General features: G+C 49.6%; 2 protein-coding genes across 2 annotated transcripts in view; one reads left to right on the forward strand and one right to left on the reverse strand.

Annotated features, from left to right (window-relative positions):
* LOC105476213 (potassium inwardly rectifying channel subfamily J member 1) overlaps positions 1–17,866 on the reverse strand; it is a 66,747-nt gene that overhangs the window by 36,275 nt on the left and 12,606 nt on the right. The window lies entirely within an intron of this gene.
* Positions 15,813–17,866, forward strand: part of LOC105476215 (potassium inwardly rectifying channel subfamily J member 5) — a 31,185-nt gene continuing 29,131 nt past the window's right edge. The window contains exon 1 of the mRNA XM_011731927.3: positions 15,813–16,090. The gene's annotated coding sequence lies outside the window, so the exon portion shown is untranslated. The remainder of the gene's footprint in view (positions 16,091–17,866) is intronic.

Raw genomic sequence — 17,866 nt, forward strand, 5'->3', positions numbered from 1 at the left:
TCCAGTTCCCCTCTGTTGTAAAGACATTTGTATTGAGCTAGAAGTGACTTTTGTTTGGTTTACAAGTGCTAAAGAACCCTTATGTTGGGAGGCTGAGGCAGGAGAATCACTTGCAACTGGGAGGCGGAGGTTGCAGTGACCGAGATTGTGCCATTGCACTCCAGCTTGGGGAACAAGGTAACACGCGTGTGCATAGGCGTGTACCGTAGCTTTCCTCCCAGGAAGCACAGGAACGAGACTCAGCGGTGAGCCCCTTAGGTGAAGACGATCCGCCTGCTCACTCTGCAGTTCACAGACCCTTTGATGTTACTCTATTGTCCGGATCTCTTTTGCCTGTGAGGGAGGCGGAGAAGTATTTAGAGATGAGGAAGCAGAGGTTTAGCAAGAGGTGCTCCCGGAGGGCCTTGAACACCCTTCCTAAAGGGGTCCTGGTGTCGATGGTGAGACGAGGGGTCAAGGCTGCACTCAGCCACTAACTCTGGGAACCTAACTGCTCAGTATTTTCCATAGCTCGGTTCCACACCAGCAATCTGAAAAGCCTTGGACCGCCACTCCCCGAGCAGCTGCTTCCTGGAATGCAAAGAAAGGTTCATAGATTCACAAACTCCCTGCACTGGAAGGGAATGTAGAAGTCACCTCTGGGCCAGGCGCGGTGGCTCAAGCCTGTAATCCAGCACTTTGGGAGGCCAAGGCGGGCGGATCACGAGGTCGGGAGATTGAGACCATCCTGGCTAACACGATGAAACCTCGTCTCTACCAAAAATACAAAAAATTAGCTGGGCCTGGTGGCGGGAGCCTGTAGTCCCAGCTACTCTGGAGGCTGAGGCAGGCGAATGGTGTGAACCCGGGGGGGCGGAGCTTGCAGTGAGCCGAGATCGAGTCAGTGCACTCCAGCCTGGGTGACAGAGCGAGACTCCATCTCAAAAATAAAAATAAAAATAAAAAAAGCCACCTCTGGCCTGTCCATATTTCCTGTGCTTTTTGCCTCAACAACATCCACCCAAACACTCCAGCCTGCCAAGAACCTTCTTCACACGTACCCCTCGGGGCTGGCCCTCTGGAGGTGTGCTCCCACCAGCCCAAGTGAAGTAGGACCATCACCTCCTTCATGCTAGACATCTTGCTCCTATTAATGCCCCTTAGAACTCATAGAGTGATTTTTATTGAGCTAGAAGTGACTTTTGTTTGGTTTACAAGTGCTAAAGAACCCATATGTTGGGAGGCTGAGGCAGGAGAATCACTTGAACCCAGGAGGTGGAGGTTGCAGTGACCGAGATTGGGCCATTGCACTCCAGCCTGGGCAACAAGGCAACGAGAGTGAAACTCCGTCTAAAAAAAAAAAAAAGAAAGAAAGAACCCATATGTTCCCCAGCCTGCACCTTCACGGCTAGTTGGCAGTTGACTTGCCCAAGAGAACGTGGATGACAGACAGAGAACCAGCGCTCAGATCCCAGACTCCACCTCCACTGTGCTATGGAAGCATAAATACTAAGCAGATCACAAAGACAAAATACTCTCTCTCAGTCTTTGAACATTCAGGAATTGGGACAAGGAACTTCGCAAACCTCAGGGAAGACCTACAATGTCTGCTCCCCAGCGTCTGGGCTTGATGGTGAAATCACAAGGGCAGTTTGGAGAGCGTCTCCTCTCCCCCCGTCCCCACTCCTTTCACATTTCTCTCCTTTTTCACACATTAGCTAAAAAAACAAAACAACAAAACAAAAACAAAAACAAAAACAAAAAAACCTGATAATGTCTACGAAAAAAATGTGGGCAACTTACTAGAAGTTTAAAGAGTAAATATATACAAATAAATCTCTGGGAAAGGCTGGCGTGTGTGTAGGTCGTCTGAGCACTGGGGCAGAGATGGCTGTCTGGTAGGCTGGAGTGATGAATACAAATAGGCCAGGAAGATGGGCCAAGAGCCTCACGGTGGCTTCACCACAGAAATTCGACTTTTCATTCTGAGGATCTGGCCTCACTGCTTTCCTGACCTCTGTCACCAGCAAGCAGAGGGAGACAGCAGCCTCCCAGAGCCTTCTCCATGAAGGCTTCCAACCCCCAAGTCAGTGGTCACGCCCTCCTCCCCTAACTCTTGCACTCTGGCAGGACTTTGTTGCTACTTCTCAAGTTGCTTTCATCCGTGATCATGGCTTTCTCCTTTACTGGCTTGAAGTCCTAGGAGGAGGGTAGGTACCTCCTCCGAGTCATTGTTGTATGTTCCCAAAGATCCTCACGCTCCAGAGCTCCCAAGAGTGATACCTGTCCAAAGCATGAATGAAGGATGACTAAAATTGTGTCTTCCCTTTTCTTTGTCTCACCCAACCTGCTAGTCCGGGATGCCTGTTCCACTGCAAAGTGTCACCACCCTGACCCAAGAAAGTCTTTTCCAAGAGGTGCCCGCTGGGGTCTCACACGTACTCAAGATCGAGGCATGAGTTGCTCAAGGTGTCAGATCCACAGAGCCCACTGCGCCTTCCATGGTGGTGCTAGGACATGCAGGAGGCCTGTACTGTGCTGTCTCTGGCGGAGTGAGCAGGGGAGGTACTTTTCATTCTGTTTCTGGAGAGACACCAAGACCTACATCTGCAGTGGGTTGGGCTGAGGACAAAGCTCAGTGGCCCCTATACTGTGTGCATAACCCACCCCTCCGCCTCCTCTCTGAAGACCCAGGGTATTACCAGGTTATGATGGTCTGGCTGATGGTCTTCACTGGGGGCTACAATCCCTCCAGCAGCCAGTAGATCCTGGGAGGACCACCCACCACTCCCTCAGTCATTGCCAGACCTGTCAGATTCCCACAGAGCAGGCGGTTCAAGCTGGGACCTCTGACCAGAGAAGCAACAGATGGTGATGGCCCTGCTTCTCACATTCCTCTGTGGAGAGAGGAGATCTGGGCTGGGGGGTTGGCAGGGAGTGAGGCCAGAGAACCATGCTGGGGCCCTTTGGCAAGCTAAAAGCAGGGGCTCAAGAGGGATCCCGAGCTCTACATTGTGGTCAGCACTGGCCTGTGTCTTTCTACGGTTCCATACTTCAGCATTTCACTTTCTTCCAGATCCTCAGTTGCCTCACACGTGTCCTTATAATGTCTGAAGTCAAAACAAGTAGGGTCACACGTTCCCAGCTGGTCAGCCCGTGTGCTCACTGAATGCTGGGGGGAAGTGGGCAGGGCCAGGCAGGTAGCAAATTCCCCTTGCGCAGATACTCGGCGCGCACCTTCGCCCGGGCTCTGGAAGTGGTCAGCTTCCGCAAAGACAAAGCAGTGCAGTGACCTTGAAGTCAACGCCCTTCAGCCACATTAGATGATGTGACCTGCCCCACTCCTTACCATGCTGCTCAAAGATCCACCCACAGCTGGTGCCGTGGGACAGTCTTTTTGGCAGGCCCAGGGCCTACGGGACCAACTGCAAACCCCAGGCCTCTCCAGAATACCCTAGAACTTCCAAAGAGTGGGTCTCACTGGCCTTTTGGCCAGGGTCCCTGCACTCTTGCTGAGCCTGCAGTGCCTGGGGGACTATTTCATGAGGATTCCATTCAGGGGAAGGAGACGTGCTTTAGAATAAGGGCCCCACACTTCAGGGTGACAGCCTCAGGGAGCTTGGGTAGTAGGAAAAACACTGAATTTGGATCTGCAAATCCGGGCTCGAGGTCCGCCTTTGCCGTGTCTCAGCAGCCTGACCTTGATTGGTTACATAACCTCTGCATATTCGCTTTCTCATTGGAAAAAAGGACAAATTCTACTTGCCATATACAATGTTGTGTGAATGTGCCCTGTAGCTGCTAAATACTATATAAAATATCATTGCTTGCTATTACTATTATGTGTAGTACTAAAATCAAATATAGCCAGGGATGAGGAAGTTCCAGTGTTAGTTCTAAGTCCTCCACCAATGCACAGCGGAGGCCACGCTGAGCCTTCCCTGGCTGTAACATGCAGATAGAGACAGCTGTCTCCAGGGACCCTGGGGCCCGCAGGGGCTGTGGAAATGGAGGTGCTGGGTGTCTGGGATGCTCTTTGGAGATCAGACCGCACAGAAGGCCTGGCCTAGGCTTGGCTACTAGGATGCGGGGCTGTACCTGCCCGCAGGCAAGAGAATCCCAGCAGGGACTCTGCTCTGTAAAGGGTTCTTGGCCTTGCTTAGGGGGCAGTCACCATAGCGACCTTCACTGTCTGTGTGGCCCTTCCCACAGCACTCTGGTGAATGATCTTATGAGATCATGTCAGCATGAGAAGGCAGCTGCAGAGGAGGGCGGAGACTGTCCCTGGCCTCCTGCCTCTTGGTCAGGTTAATAATCTCCGGTAAACCCCTTTAAAAAAATACAAAACTGTGTTTAATCCTACAAAAACCCTAAGTGTTTGTTGTGCTGCTCTCCCTGGCTTTCAGAGGAGGACTGCAGCCTCCTCTGAACTACAGTCTTACACAGGGCAGGACTGCAGCCTCCTCTGAACTACAGTCTTACACAGGGCAGGACTGCAGCCTCCTCTGAACTACAGTCTTACACAGGGCAGGACTGCAGGCTGGGGGACGTGGTGCTGCTGGGTAAAAGAGATGAGGCCGGTCTGGTGAGGTCCACAGCCACCAGGATCAGGCGCGGTCAGAGGCCTGGGGGCACCATAAGGAGGAGGGTTGTATGGAGTGGGAGGGTGGGGGCAGGGAGGGGGATTGGGGACAGCAGCTCCCCCACCAAAGCCTCTGCTCAACTGAGTGGTCATGTACCCCGGCCCCCAGAGTGGGTCTTCCCTGGCCGCAGAGGGAAAGTCCAGGGCCCAAGCTCTTGGCCTGCCCTGGTGCCTTGGAGCAGAAGTGACATGGGGCACTTTCATGTCCAATTCCTATTCCCCATTGCCCACCTGTGCTGCCCATGCCCACCTGTGCTGCCCATGCCTGCCTGTGCCGCCCACACCCCAGTCCTGCCTTGTCCTGCCTGGCTCAGTAAGCAGAAGCTATGAGCGCCCATCCCCATGCCCTGCAAATCCTAACGGAGGAGGAAGATCCCATCCTGGCTACTCCCCCACCCCCACAGCTTTGGGACTTAGCTTCTTGTTTTCAAAAGGGCACTGGGGCTAAGGACTGCCAGGTTCTCTGGGGAAAATGATTCTCTGGGAACAACTGTCTAATGCATGTTTCCTGATGCTACTGTGAAATGAAGTAGGTGGTCTTTTTCTGTGACCCTCTAGAGCTCATCAGTCCCCTCATGCAATTCTTCAATTCCCCCAGCAGGTGTGTCCACCAAGAGACAGATGTGGGATGACCCACTTGGAGCCTGCATCTAGTGAGAGACAGTGTCCCCTGACGCAGTAAGATCTGTCTTTGCCAGAGTGTCAGGGGACGGCTTGATCAGCTGGAGGCAGGTGGGGGAGTCTGACCCCATCTAGAAAAAGTCCAGTTTCTTTGTGTCTTCCCCCAACCTGACCCGATGCACCTGAAGGAAAAAAGGCCTCAGCAGGGCTGTGAATCAGGCACTTTCCAGGAAGGGTAAGCCTCATTCAGCAGGCTCCCGCATTCCAGTCCAGTGAACATGCCCTTCCTTCTTGTTCAAGAGCCACGAACAATGGCCATAAGGCATCGACAATTCATGCCCTTGCTAGATTCCAGACTCACCCAGCCATGCTTCAATCAAGATTTGGCTTCCTGTCCAGCCCCCTGTAGGGAGAGATTTGCTGATCGTGCCATCTTGTGTATTCTAGCCCCCGGCACAGTCACGCACAGCTAATGAACAAATTCGCATTCTCATCTGGACGTCAGGAGGCTGAACTTCAGTCGGTGGAGATGGGTGTTCCGGGAGATGGCTGTGCTGGAAATTAGGTGTCTGAACTTGCAAGAGCACCTTGCAAATGGTCTAAGCTACGTCACCTTCTGGGGTCTCTTGGAAGACAGATGACCTTCATGGAGACAGCCAACCATCACCCTTAGCTGTGTCCCCTTGAGATTTAAGTTTGTATAGCTATTTATTTATCTGCTACCACACAGAATACATATCCCTATGGGGGCAGGAAACACAGCCTTATTCATCAGTGCACAGCGGAATCTACCGGAGAGCCTACTGCACAGGAGAAGGTCAAGAATGTTTACAGAATGGGTGATTAAAAATGAATGAATGACTTCAGCATAAAGATGGCAAGTTAAAGAAATGCTTCTACTTTTGCTCCCGTCCAAAAATCCCAGTAAAAACAACAGCTTTTATAAAAAAGGATAAACCCTGAAGGGTGAGAAGAACTGGAGAGGAAACAATAGCAACTTTCTTGAAACCCAGAAAGAAGATGCATTCGACACTTGTGCAAGAAAAACAAAAAAACAAAAAAACAAAAAACAGGAACTAGCGCCATTGCCACTTCAGAATCCCAAAATGATTAGATGTCCATGACCCTGTCTACCTCTGGAAGTCGGGGGGTGAAGGAAGCAGCCAAAAGAAGAGGGGATGGGTTGAGAGTCCATTCAGGGAGCACCCTAGTTAGACCTCCTGTTCCCCTCCCTGACTCTGTCCAGATAAGAGACTTCTCCCAACCCTTCCTGGCAGAAACCTGGAGATTTGTTCTCTGGAAAGTGGAAAACAAAGGGTCTCTTGACTGAAAAACACACAGAACCGTTAAGGATGGGCTTGTCATACCCCCCAAAGGATGACTAAGTAAACATATCCACACTAGATATCTAGACTCCCAGCTCTCTCCTCCAACTTGGTTTCAGAGGCTGGTGGTCAGGACTCAACCCTCCAAGCAGGAGATTGAAAGAGCTCATCCTGAGGATTCCGACTTTCCCCCAAGCAAAATCTGATACCAAGTGTTCCTGTAACAAGCTCAGTCCCTGCCAGTGCACCCTCCAGGGAAGCTGACAGATGTCAAGTTCACAGGCCCAGAGCCTCCTCTTACTTGGTTATCAGGCATCTGAGGAAAGACAGAGCGAAAACACAAGCATGAAAAGGCATCTTGGAGGAAACAGAGTCTGTCCAGGGAGAAGAACGCTTCAAATAAAGAGGGTGCTCCAAAAATCCTTCAGGGAATAGAAAAAAGGGGAGCCCTTGGAAATTAAAATATGATAGAAAAATAAAAATCTCAATGGAAGGGTTGAAAGAAAAAAGTTGAGGAGATCTACCAGGACATAGTGCAAAAACACAAAGAGATGAAAGTAGAGAAAAAAGATGAGGAAATGAGAGGTTTCTGAGATCTGACATCTAAGTGAGAGGAATTCCAGAAGGAGAGAATAGAGAAAATAGGAAGGAGGAAATCCTCAAAGAAGCATTGCAAGAAACTCACCCAGAAGGGAAGGCAATGATTAAAAGGGCTACCCAGTGTTCCGTACAGTGGAGGAAAACAGTCCCACACCAAGGCACATCATTGTGAAACTTCACACCACTACTCACTAAGAGAAGATCTGGCTAGTTTCCAGAAAGTAAAAAGAGGACCCGCAAAAGGATCAGGAATGAAACTTGCTTCGGGCTTCTAACAATATAATTGAAATGTGGAAGAAGAAGAAATTCCTCTAACATTCTGAAGAAAAACAATTTCCCATTTAGAATTCTACACATGCCCAAGCTGCCAACAGAATAGAATAGAGATCCTCTCAGATATGCAGAGTCTCAAAATTGTACCTTGCACACTCTCTTTCCTAGGAAGCAATGGTAGGACGTGTTCTTCCTAAAAAGTAAGAGAGTAAACCAAGAAAGAAACATGCATGGCATTCAGGAAACAGGGGATGCAATATGGGAGTGAGGCAAAGGAAACAGAGATGCCAGGAAGTCAGCTGTGTGCTAGGCAGAGAGGGCAACCAGGCCAGACCAAAGGGAGCAGAAGGCCCCAGGGAGATTTCTCCAGATGCAATCAGTAGGACTTCTGGTGCATCTGGACATCTTGAGAGGAGATTGAAATTGTAGGTGGAAATTTTTGCATTGAAATTGGTGATAAGGGCAGGCGTGATGGCTCACACCTGTAATCTCAGCACTTTTGGAAGCCAAGGCAGGAAAATCACTTGAGGTCGGGAGTTCGAGACCAGTCTGGCCAACACGGGGAAACCCTGTCTCTATCCAAAATACAAAAATTAACCGGGCGTGGTGGCACATAACGCACACTTGTAATCTCAGCTCTTCAGGAGGCTGAGACAGGAGAATTGCTTGAACCCAGGAGGCAGATGTTGCAGTGAACCAAGATCACACCATTGCACTCCAGCCTGGATGACAGAGCGAGACTCTATCTCAGAAAAAAAGAAAAAAGAAATTGGCGATAAGAGCAAGGACAACTACACAAACCAAACCAAGACAATGAATTAGTACCTCCAGAGAAGACAAAACGTTGTGCAGGAAAGACAAAGCAATCTGGTTTGCTGCATGGATCAGTTATATACAAATAGAACTTTATGGACATAAAAATATTAAAACTGAGTATTCATCCAACCAAAACTGTGGCACAGCTCCCTTGCTGGATGAGAAGTGGGAAGTATGTGAGCATGTGGTGGGGACAGGGGAGGAAAGGGAGCCACGTTTCCATCTTCAGCGGTGGAAAGTTCATAGGTCGTCTCTGAAGATGGAAGCATCTAGAAGTATTACTAGAAGGGTGTCATTTAGAGACAAAAATCAAGGGGGAAAAAACAGCCAAAAGAAATGAAAGTGGTGACCTCTGGAGATTGGAAGATGGTCAAAGAGGAAAACCCAACTGCTTTTGTTTCAAATTATTTAGAAGAATGTGATGCTTCACAACCTCCTTCTCCCCGGTTCAAGGGATTCTCCTGCCTCAGCCTCCCGAGTAGCTAGGACTACAGGCATGCGCCACTACGCCCAGCTAATTTTTGTATTTTTAGTAGAGACGGGGTTGATTGGCCAGGATGGTCTCGATCTCTTGACCTCGTGTTCTGCCCGCCTCGGCCTCCCAAAGTTCTGGGATTACAGGCGTGAGCCACCGCGCCCGGCCAATATATTACTGTAATAAAACAAAAACTAAAAATCAAAATAAGTCAATACATGTGTTCTACCTAGTGTGAAATCTCTTTCAACCACTAGATGGTGCTGTTGTCCCCCTTGTGGAAACCGCACCCGGGCAGGGCAGGTGCTGGTCAGCATGTCTGTGGAGTTTCCACGAAACAGAATTAAGTAAGCTTGTTATGAAAAAAGTTAGGAAGGAATTAACGTTGTTCATTTTCTTTCCTTGCTAAATAGGATCCCACTTCACTGAATAGGAAGAAAAACATCATTTGCCCCTAGTGGTGCAATAACTGGAAGCTCAGTGCTAGGCACGAAGCTGAGTCCTGGGGCTAAGTGCTGTGCCCTCTAGAAACAGATGTTAACTCGATACATTCAATGGTGTGGCCAGCTGTGGCAAATGCCTGTCTCAGGCACCTGGGCCTGGACTCACGAATGAGAGGGAATTCAGGAACAGGAAGCTTGTTTCAGGGAAGCTGAAGCTACCTTTGGTGCTCCCTGTGGTCAGAATTGAATGACATTCAAGGAAAAGTGAATTTGGGATTATTCAGTGACAAGTGGGAAGCTTATGCACTGGGAGAAGCCAAGGCATCAGCATGAATATCAGGCCACTTTCCCCAAAAGCATGTCTGCTTCGAGTTTTGAGACGAATAGGAGGCCTCTTTAACACGTTCTGCAAAGTCACTAATGGCAGCTTGATGGCCTGGTCAATGATTAGGGTTTTCTTTTTTTCCCATTGGCTCTATTTTCCATGACTTTTCTGGATCTGTGGCTACCTATTTCGGACCTCTGCTCTGTTACACACAGGCTTCATGAGATAAATACTATGAAAGAAATATTCTATTAATGAGGGATTCTGGCACACTGGCCACTCAGTTTTCTTGCCACTCTTCCTTTCCAGATCATTCTGCCACCGCAGCCTGGCCGACCCCCCGTCATCCTGATCACTCCTTTATCTCCCGTTCTGTATCCTCCTCCCTCTGTCCCAGATCTGAGCATGGTTCCCAGCTCTTGACTCTTCTCCTTCTGTCTCCACCCTCCTCCAGATATCTAAATTATTTCTCAGAGTTTCAGTCTTCTCCCCTCTGTGGATGACACTCCAAAATCTCCACCCCATCCTTGACTCCCTCCTCATCTCCAGACATCCATTCCTGCCTCTTTTCAGACAACTCCACTTAGGCAATTCACCAACCTTCAGTTAGACATGCATGCAGCATGTCTAGAATCAAACTCAGCAGCTCTCCCGTCCCAGCCACCTACTCCTGCTAATTTTCTCATTCCCAACATCAGGCATGCACGCATTCAATAAACATTTACTCGGGTTTTAAAAAACAAGGTTTACACCCTTAACGAACTCGTAGATTGCAGGTAGAGGAGAGAGACAGGTCACAGAACCTCCGACACATGTGATCAGAGCTCTGTCAGAAGGAAGCAGAGGGGTCAAGGTGTCCACAGAGGAGGGGATCTCAGTGCCCCTGGAGATTCAGGGGAGCTTAGCCCAGCTCAACTCCACGCAATCCAGTTTCATTCCTCTTTCGCTTTGGGCTCCTATTGACCCTTTCTCAGCTACATCTGCTTCATGCTTTTCCAAGCCCCAGTGTGCATAAGAGTCGCTTGGAGATCTTGTTAAAAGGCGAATTCTCTTTGAGCAGGTGGAGGGTGGAGCCTGAGGTTCTACATTTCATACATGATCCCAGGGAGTGGCACTGTTGCCGCCAGACTGTGCAACCCACTACACATCCCAAGGTTCTTCCTTCTTTTGCCTTGTTGCAGCCTTATCACCTCAGGCCAGCGCCAGGGCCCAGCCCACGAACACTCTCCCTGCCTCTAATCCTAGACTGTGTAGTACAGTAGCCACCAGCCATAGTGCCTACTTAAATGCAAATTAATTAAAACTTAAAATTCCCTTTCTATTTACAGTAGCCACATTTCACATACGCAATGGCCACAATGCCACATTATACAGAAAAGATATCAAGCATTTTCTTCATTGCAAAACTTCCGTTGGGTGGCACTGCACAATAATCTCAGCTCCACCTAAACTAACCACAAACTGACTACCAGTCTCACCACACTGTCAGCTCCTTGAAGGCAAGTTCTGTATTTGTCTTGTCATCTTTCTCTAATTGCGGAACCTACCCCATATCCTTTCTTTCATTTGACAAATATTTATTGATCATCTCCTATGTAGCAGATGCGGTGCTTAGCACTGGGAGTAGGTGGCACCCCAAGGTGAACAAGACAAACATGGTCCCTGTAATTGCAGAGGTCACAAAACAGGTGCTCCATAAGTCTTCACTGAAATGAAAAAATGAAGAATCATACACAGACCACCCCCAGGGAAATCTTCACACTGATTTTCATCATTCTCCCTAACTCAGAAATGTTTAATACTTGCTTTCAATATGCAGAAGAAAATCCAGATGCCAGAGCTTGGGGTACGAGGCCCTTCTGAGAGGCAGAGATGCGGGGTTAGCATCTTCGTTTGTTAGGGCTGCCATAACAAAACACCACCGACTGGGTGGCTCAAACAGAAATTGATTTCCCACAGCCCTGGAAATTAGGAGTCCAAGATCAAGGTTGTCAACAAAGTTGATTTCTCCTGAGGCCTATCTGCTTCGCTTGGAGACAGCTGCCTTCTCCTAGTGTTCTCAAGGTCATTCCTCTTCTTATAAGGACACCAGTCAGATTGGATTAGGACTCACCCTAATGGTCTCAGTTTAATTAATTCTTTTTTTTTTATTTTTTTTTAATTTGAGATGGACTCTCACTCTGTTGCCCAGGCTGGAGTGCAGTGGCACGATCTCGGCTCACTGCAACCTCCACCTCCCAGGTTCAAGAGATTCTCCTTCCTCAGACTCCTGAGTAGCTGGGACTACAGGTATGCACCGCCACGCCCGGCTAATTTTTGTATTTTTAGTAGAGACGGGGTTTCCCCATGTTGGCCAGGCTGATCTCAAACTCCTGATCTCAGGTGATCCACCTGCCTTGGCCTCCCAAAGTATGAGATTACAGGCGTGAGCCACCTCACCAGTCCCCTTAGTTTAATTTAATCACCCCTTTAAAGGCCCTGTCTCCAAATACAGTCACATTCAGAAGCACTCGGAATCAGGCCTTCACCATCTGAATTCGGGAGAGACAAAGCTCATCTCATAACAATTAGAAGTATGATCTTGGAAACTAACAAAACTGGGTTCTGAGAGCAGCTCTGAAATTCCTGCCAGTGCGAGGGAACTTGACTTGTCTGAGTCTGTTTCCTCCCCTGAGAAAGGTGCTAAAGCTACCTCCCTCCCAAGGCTGTCAAGAAAATTACAAGCAATTACTTACATGAAGCACTGAGCAGGGCTCAGCACCTAGTAGGCACTGCGTTAATTACAGCCACTGGCATCACCACTTTACTCCTCTGATCCCCCAGCAGCAACCCTTCCCTTTCCTGTGGTCCCTGAGCACCCTGAGCCTTCCCTTCTCAAGCCCTGATTCCCAGCCCAGCTCCGTGACTCCTCTCCCTCTCATCACATTCAAACCTTAGTCTTCCTTTCCTAATTCCTTCAGGCTTTCCTTCTCTGGGTAGCCTTTCCGTCAGAAGTCAGTCCCAGCTTCTCTTCTCCGAGCTGTGTTAGCATTCCTGTCAATTCCACACCAGCTCCCAATTAACACCTAGGAATTAAAATCCCACGTTAATTTGTAGGCTAACTCCTCCCTACTCACAGATATGCCACCTTCCCCATTAGATGTGAGACATTTGAGATCAAACCCACCATTATACCTTTTAGTCTCTCTCATAGCACCTATCAAAGTGTCTCAAACATAGTAGGCCTTTATCAACCAAGAGTTTGTGGACATAAAAATACTTACATACAGTTAATACTCACTAAGTGAGGATGTGTAGGTGTAGGTGTAGGGGTGTGTGTGTGTGCGTGTCCATTTAGCATTTTTAAAGCTATGGGAAAGAGAAACACCAAACTCAGGTGGCTGGTCCTCTCCTGAGGGAAGAGGAGGTGATCCCATGTGGATCTGGCAGTGTTGGCCATGCCTGGTTTTGTTTTTTAAAACTGGGTGGCAGTATTATGTTAAATACGTTTATTTATTTAGTTAGTTTATTTAGTTATTTAACTAATAAATAAACGTATTTAACATAATACTGCCACCCAGTTTAAAAATATGCAAAATAATATGTCCTTACTTATAAAAAATTTGTAAAATAATATGTCCTTACTTGATAAATATCTGTAAGTAAATAAGATATCTTATTTAACATAATACTGCCACCCAGTTTTTAAAATATGCAAAATAATACGTCCTTACTTATAAAAAAATATGCAAAATATTATGTCCTTACTTGATTGATATCTGCTGTTTACGGATGAGCTTATTAACGTACACAAAGAATGTATGAAGAATTCTCCTGACATGAGAGAAAATGTTTAAAATATTTGTTTTAGAAGCTATTTAGTTGGGATTTCAGAGTATAACTCAACAAACTCCATTAATTAATATTTTATCTAACAGGAAATATTTATGAGACATTACCAGCCTCATAAATGCAAATAGAATTTCTATAAATAGGAGAAAAAATAATTTTCTGCAAGTCTCATATTCTAAAGAGAACATCTTTAATTGTGAACCCATCTCCCGCTCGATGAAAGAAGGTAAGAGAAGCAGATAAAAGGAACAGAAGAGGTGGGGCTGTACTCTAATTCACAGCGATAATACATACACATTTTCTGTTGCTTTCAAGCGCCGCCTCATCAATTTTCAGACAATGAAAGACACACTTAGCACCTTGCACGGCTCCCTGAGTAGTTCTTTTATTGCATTTCTATCCTCAAATGTTGTCCGTGCTCTTTGAGAGGCTTGGGCATGGAGAAGCTAAAGCTCCCCTAAGTTCGCAACAATCAGTCAGGACTAGAATCCCCAAATTTCTCATTTTTCAGTTCTCAGGTGAGACCTGGACACAAATTTTTCTGTCTCCTGATCCAAGGTCCCATCCCTGAGAGAATCTTTGCAAAGCAGTGTTTCCCAGAGTACCCTATATTTTCTTTAAAGTCAGTCCAGCTCCCCCTACCCCCACCCCATAATGGCAGAAGGACTATCATGGTCTTTATACCTGATCCAAAAGCAACTGCTGCCCCAGGACAGAGCCCTCCTCAGGGCTCAGCAGAAGATTATAGTGTGTGTTATCTGGACCTGAGAACTGCACAGCCAAAGCCTCTCCCAAGAACTAGGCAATTAGGGAATTAAGAACTTTCTCCTCAATAGTGTTAAGCCCTGACATCAAGCAGCGTATGGTGCAGTGCGTGAGCACCTAGGCAAGCTGAATCCCCTAGGTGGACACAGAGCTTTCTGTTAGTCAGGGCCTGTTGCAGCCACATTCAGTTATCACCCCCTCTACAGAGAGAAGAGGGGCATCCAGGAGGCCCACTCGGGCTGGACGGCTCTGTGCTCTGTCCCAGGGGAGGGTGCCTGGGCAATGGGCTGTCTGCACGCTGGTCTCCAAGGCAAGAGGACCCCCAGGCCACTATTAGAGACTAAGTTTCCCTGTCACTGTGCTTACAGGAGAGGATGGACTTGGTGCCCTCCAGTATTAGTGACACGCATTTTTCTCATTGCAATGTAATAAATCAGTTTTCTGGTCGTAGACATCATTCACTTAGCACTTGTGCTAGGTGCTGGGGACACCCCACGTTTGACCAAGCTGTGTGTGCCCCTGAGAGAGGGGGCTGGCATGGGGGGTGTTGACCCCAAAAGGCTGGGTAACAGAGAGGGCCAGAAGGAACATTACAGGATGAGAAGGGCCACCCTAAACAGACCTGTCCTCAGAGGCACCTGCCGGCCCTCCCCAGACAGCAGCCCTCCCTTTTAGCCTGCCCTGGCAGCTGCCCTTCCTAGGGCTTCCACGAATTAAAGCATACACTCTGGTCATCATCTGTCCTCAAGGCAGGGAGGAATCCACAAGCGAGGGCCGGGAGGGTGGCGCGGAGGACGCCGACTCTACCCACGCCTGGGCAAGGTTGAGCTCCATTCCCTCCGGGCTGCTCCGGCCTCCTGTCCGTGCAGGGCGCGTTTCCAGCCATCGCCGCCCAGCCACCGCCGCACGCCAGGGAGAGATCTTCCGGGATGAGCAGCGAGCCCGGGGACAGCTGGCCTGGGTCCTGTCCCTGGACCTACTCCACCTGCAACTGGCGGATCAGGCCCCCGGACCCTCACTCCACTGCGGGAGCCAGAGCCGTCGCGCGGGGGATGTAGTGCCCAGACTGTGGCTCCCCCGCCTTCCCAAAGGAATTCCCCCATCTGCTCCATCCCTCTCGGGAAACAGCGAAATGCTGCCAACCGCCAGCTTAGCGCACCGCAGAGCCACTGAGCAGCCCCGCCGAGGCTCCGAGCCAAGATTTCTGCCCTAATAGTTTCTCCCTTCTTTCTGTCTGCTCCACCGTACCCACTAAACACGGGGCTCACACACGGACACGCGTGCACACGCGGCGCTCACACACAGGCATGGGGCGCTCACACGCGCGCGCGCAAGTCTCCGTCCCTGGCACCCTGCAGCAGGGGTGCAGCCGGGTGCAGGGGGAGCCGGGGGAGGGCGCAGGGGGCCGCGGGGACGCGAGGGCTGGATGCCTGCTGGGCTCTCTCTCCGCCTTCCTCTTCCCTCCCAGTCCTACCAAGCTGACGGCGTCCCCGATCACATGGAGCCCCCGCCCCACCCCAGCCCGTCTCCCGCCGCCAATGCCGGTGGCCGTTCCAGTCGCGTTACTACCCAGAGATTCATCTGTACCAGGGACAGAGGGAGAGAGGAGAGGGAGGAGGGGACACACACACACACACACACACACACACACACACACACACACAGAGAGAGAGAGAGAGAGAGGAGAGAGGAGAGAGAGAGGAGAGAGAGAGAGAGGAGAGAGGAGAGAGAGAGGAGAGAGAGAGATTGCCTCCAGCAGCTGCTCTCGCTAGAGAAAGGGAGTGACCCAAGGGACCGCGAGTGAAGGAACAGGATGGCTTAAGTACCTCTGCCCACAGGACCCCACGACAGGGAGAGGTTCCAGCTACAGCTCCTCCGTGGGGTCATGACAGGGGCTGGGGAGTCCCCTCAAAAGCCCTGAGCACCCCTGCACTGCCGCTAAGGGACACCCCAGAAGTTAGCATCAGTGGGACTCGGAAGCTCTGATCTCAACAAGTAAGTTGTCTTCTTTTCCTCCTCCATTTCTCCCCCAGCTCGAGGGTTCTGGAGGGCAGGACGACACCCTCAGGTGTCCATCGCTGGGCAGCAGGCTTTCACAGGGAACCTGCTAGATTGGTAGCCAGGGGGGATAAGGAAAAGCTTAGGGCAAGTCCCAAGTTTAGCCAGGAAATTGGAGATCTCCGTGGCTGCAGGCTGCCCTGGGCATTGGGAGCCCAGCCATAAACACCTTAACTTCTGGCACTAGACCAGGGCTACCTGGGGGTGCCCCAGATCTCCCAGCAGTGGTTTGAGAGGCAACAGTGGCCAGGAGTGGGTGGGGTGGGGAGGACATTATTCACCTGGTAGGACTCTTCCTTCAAGTGGGAGCAGGGAGGGCCAGGGTGGGGGCGGTGCACCCCTCAGCCTTAGATCCCCAGCCTAATCTTGCTTTCTCTTTTAAGTGTGGCCAAATTGGAAACACGGCCTTGTGATTTCTGCCCCTCTCGCTGCCCGAGTCACTTCCTGCGTACCTCCCTATCTCCTTTTAAACAGCTTTCCAACGGTTCAGAAAGGCCAGGGGTCAAGGCTGTGGGGACAGAGGATAGGGAACAGGGAAGGGCGGCCTTGTCATTGCTCCCCTTCTCTTTAAGTCAGTGCTTCTCCCTGCAGAGCTGTTGGCCCCTGGTTTTATCTGCGCCTTCCCTCAAGCAGGGCTCTCCTGCCCCGGGGGCTGTGGAGGTCCTCAGGTCCAGCCCCCAAAGTTCTAGGGCCTACCCCAAACATCAGGGTGAGCAAGGCCAGCCCAGAACCTGTTCCAGGAGCCTTTTCAAACACCAGAAGATCAACAGGAACATTCCGAGCATTTTACTCTGCTTCAATCCTTGCAATAAGCTGAGATTATCATCCTCATTCTCCAGGTGAAAAATAGCAGCCCAGAGAGGCTGTGCAACTTGCCTCAGGTGCACAGCTCATAAAGGGAGATTCTCTCCTAGATATGACTCAAAAACATACCTTGTTTTCATAAGCCATGCTTTATTGGGCTTTCTGGTTCCCAAAGCACTTGTCCATGTGAGGAAAAGTCTAATATTTATGAAACCAAGGTGCTGAGCTAGATACGTTTACATGAGTTCATCCTGACACCAGTTCTGTGGGGCAGAGCTTATTTCTTCTGTTTTACACATGAGAGTAAGGGTAACAGGATTCCGAGCACTAAGTGGCAGCAGCACTGTTATCTCCAAAACTCTTGTCCTCTGGCTTTACATCCAGGGTCTTTCCACTAACAAAAGCTAATTGTGAAAGCTGCTCTGGTCTTCCCATGTCCCTGCTTTTCCTCAAAGCCAGGTGTAAATCGCATCATCTGGCTGAATGAGGCCCTCAGGCTTCCTGGAATCTGAGGAATGAACAGGGCAGAGCGAATGATGTGGGAGTTAGAGGCCCATGGTTGGACTCTGGCATAAAGAGCTTGGTCCGCTTGGCTGGCATTTTAAACTATGGAGCCCACCTGAGATGGCACCATTCTGCCTAGAGGCATGAGGCCTTTAATGGGAGGCCCGGGGAACAGGGTATGTGTTTCTTGGAAGAGCAGCAGCAGGGCCACCATTGAAAGAGAAACAGCACATAGAGAACTTGCTGGCTCAGGAGGCTGAGGTGAGAGGATTACTTGAGCCCAAGAGTTCAAGACCAACTGGGGCAACATAGCAAGACCCCATCTCAAAAAGAAAAAGAGAAAGAAAGGATGGAGAATTTGCCTATACATTCCACAAAGCACAAGGATTGTCCCCAGAACAATGT

Source organism: Macaca nemestrina, chromosome 12, assembly GCF_043159975.1.
Source record: "Macaca nemestrina isolate mMacNem1 chromosome 12, mMacNem.hap1, whole genome shotgun sequence".
NCBI classification, from domain to species: Eukaryota; Metazoa; Chordata; class Mammalia; order Primates; family Cercopithecidae; genus Macaca; species Macaca nemestrina.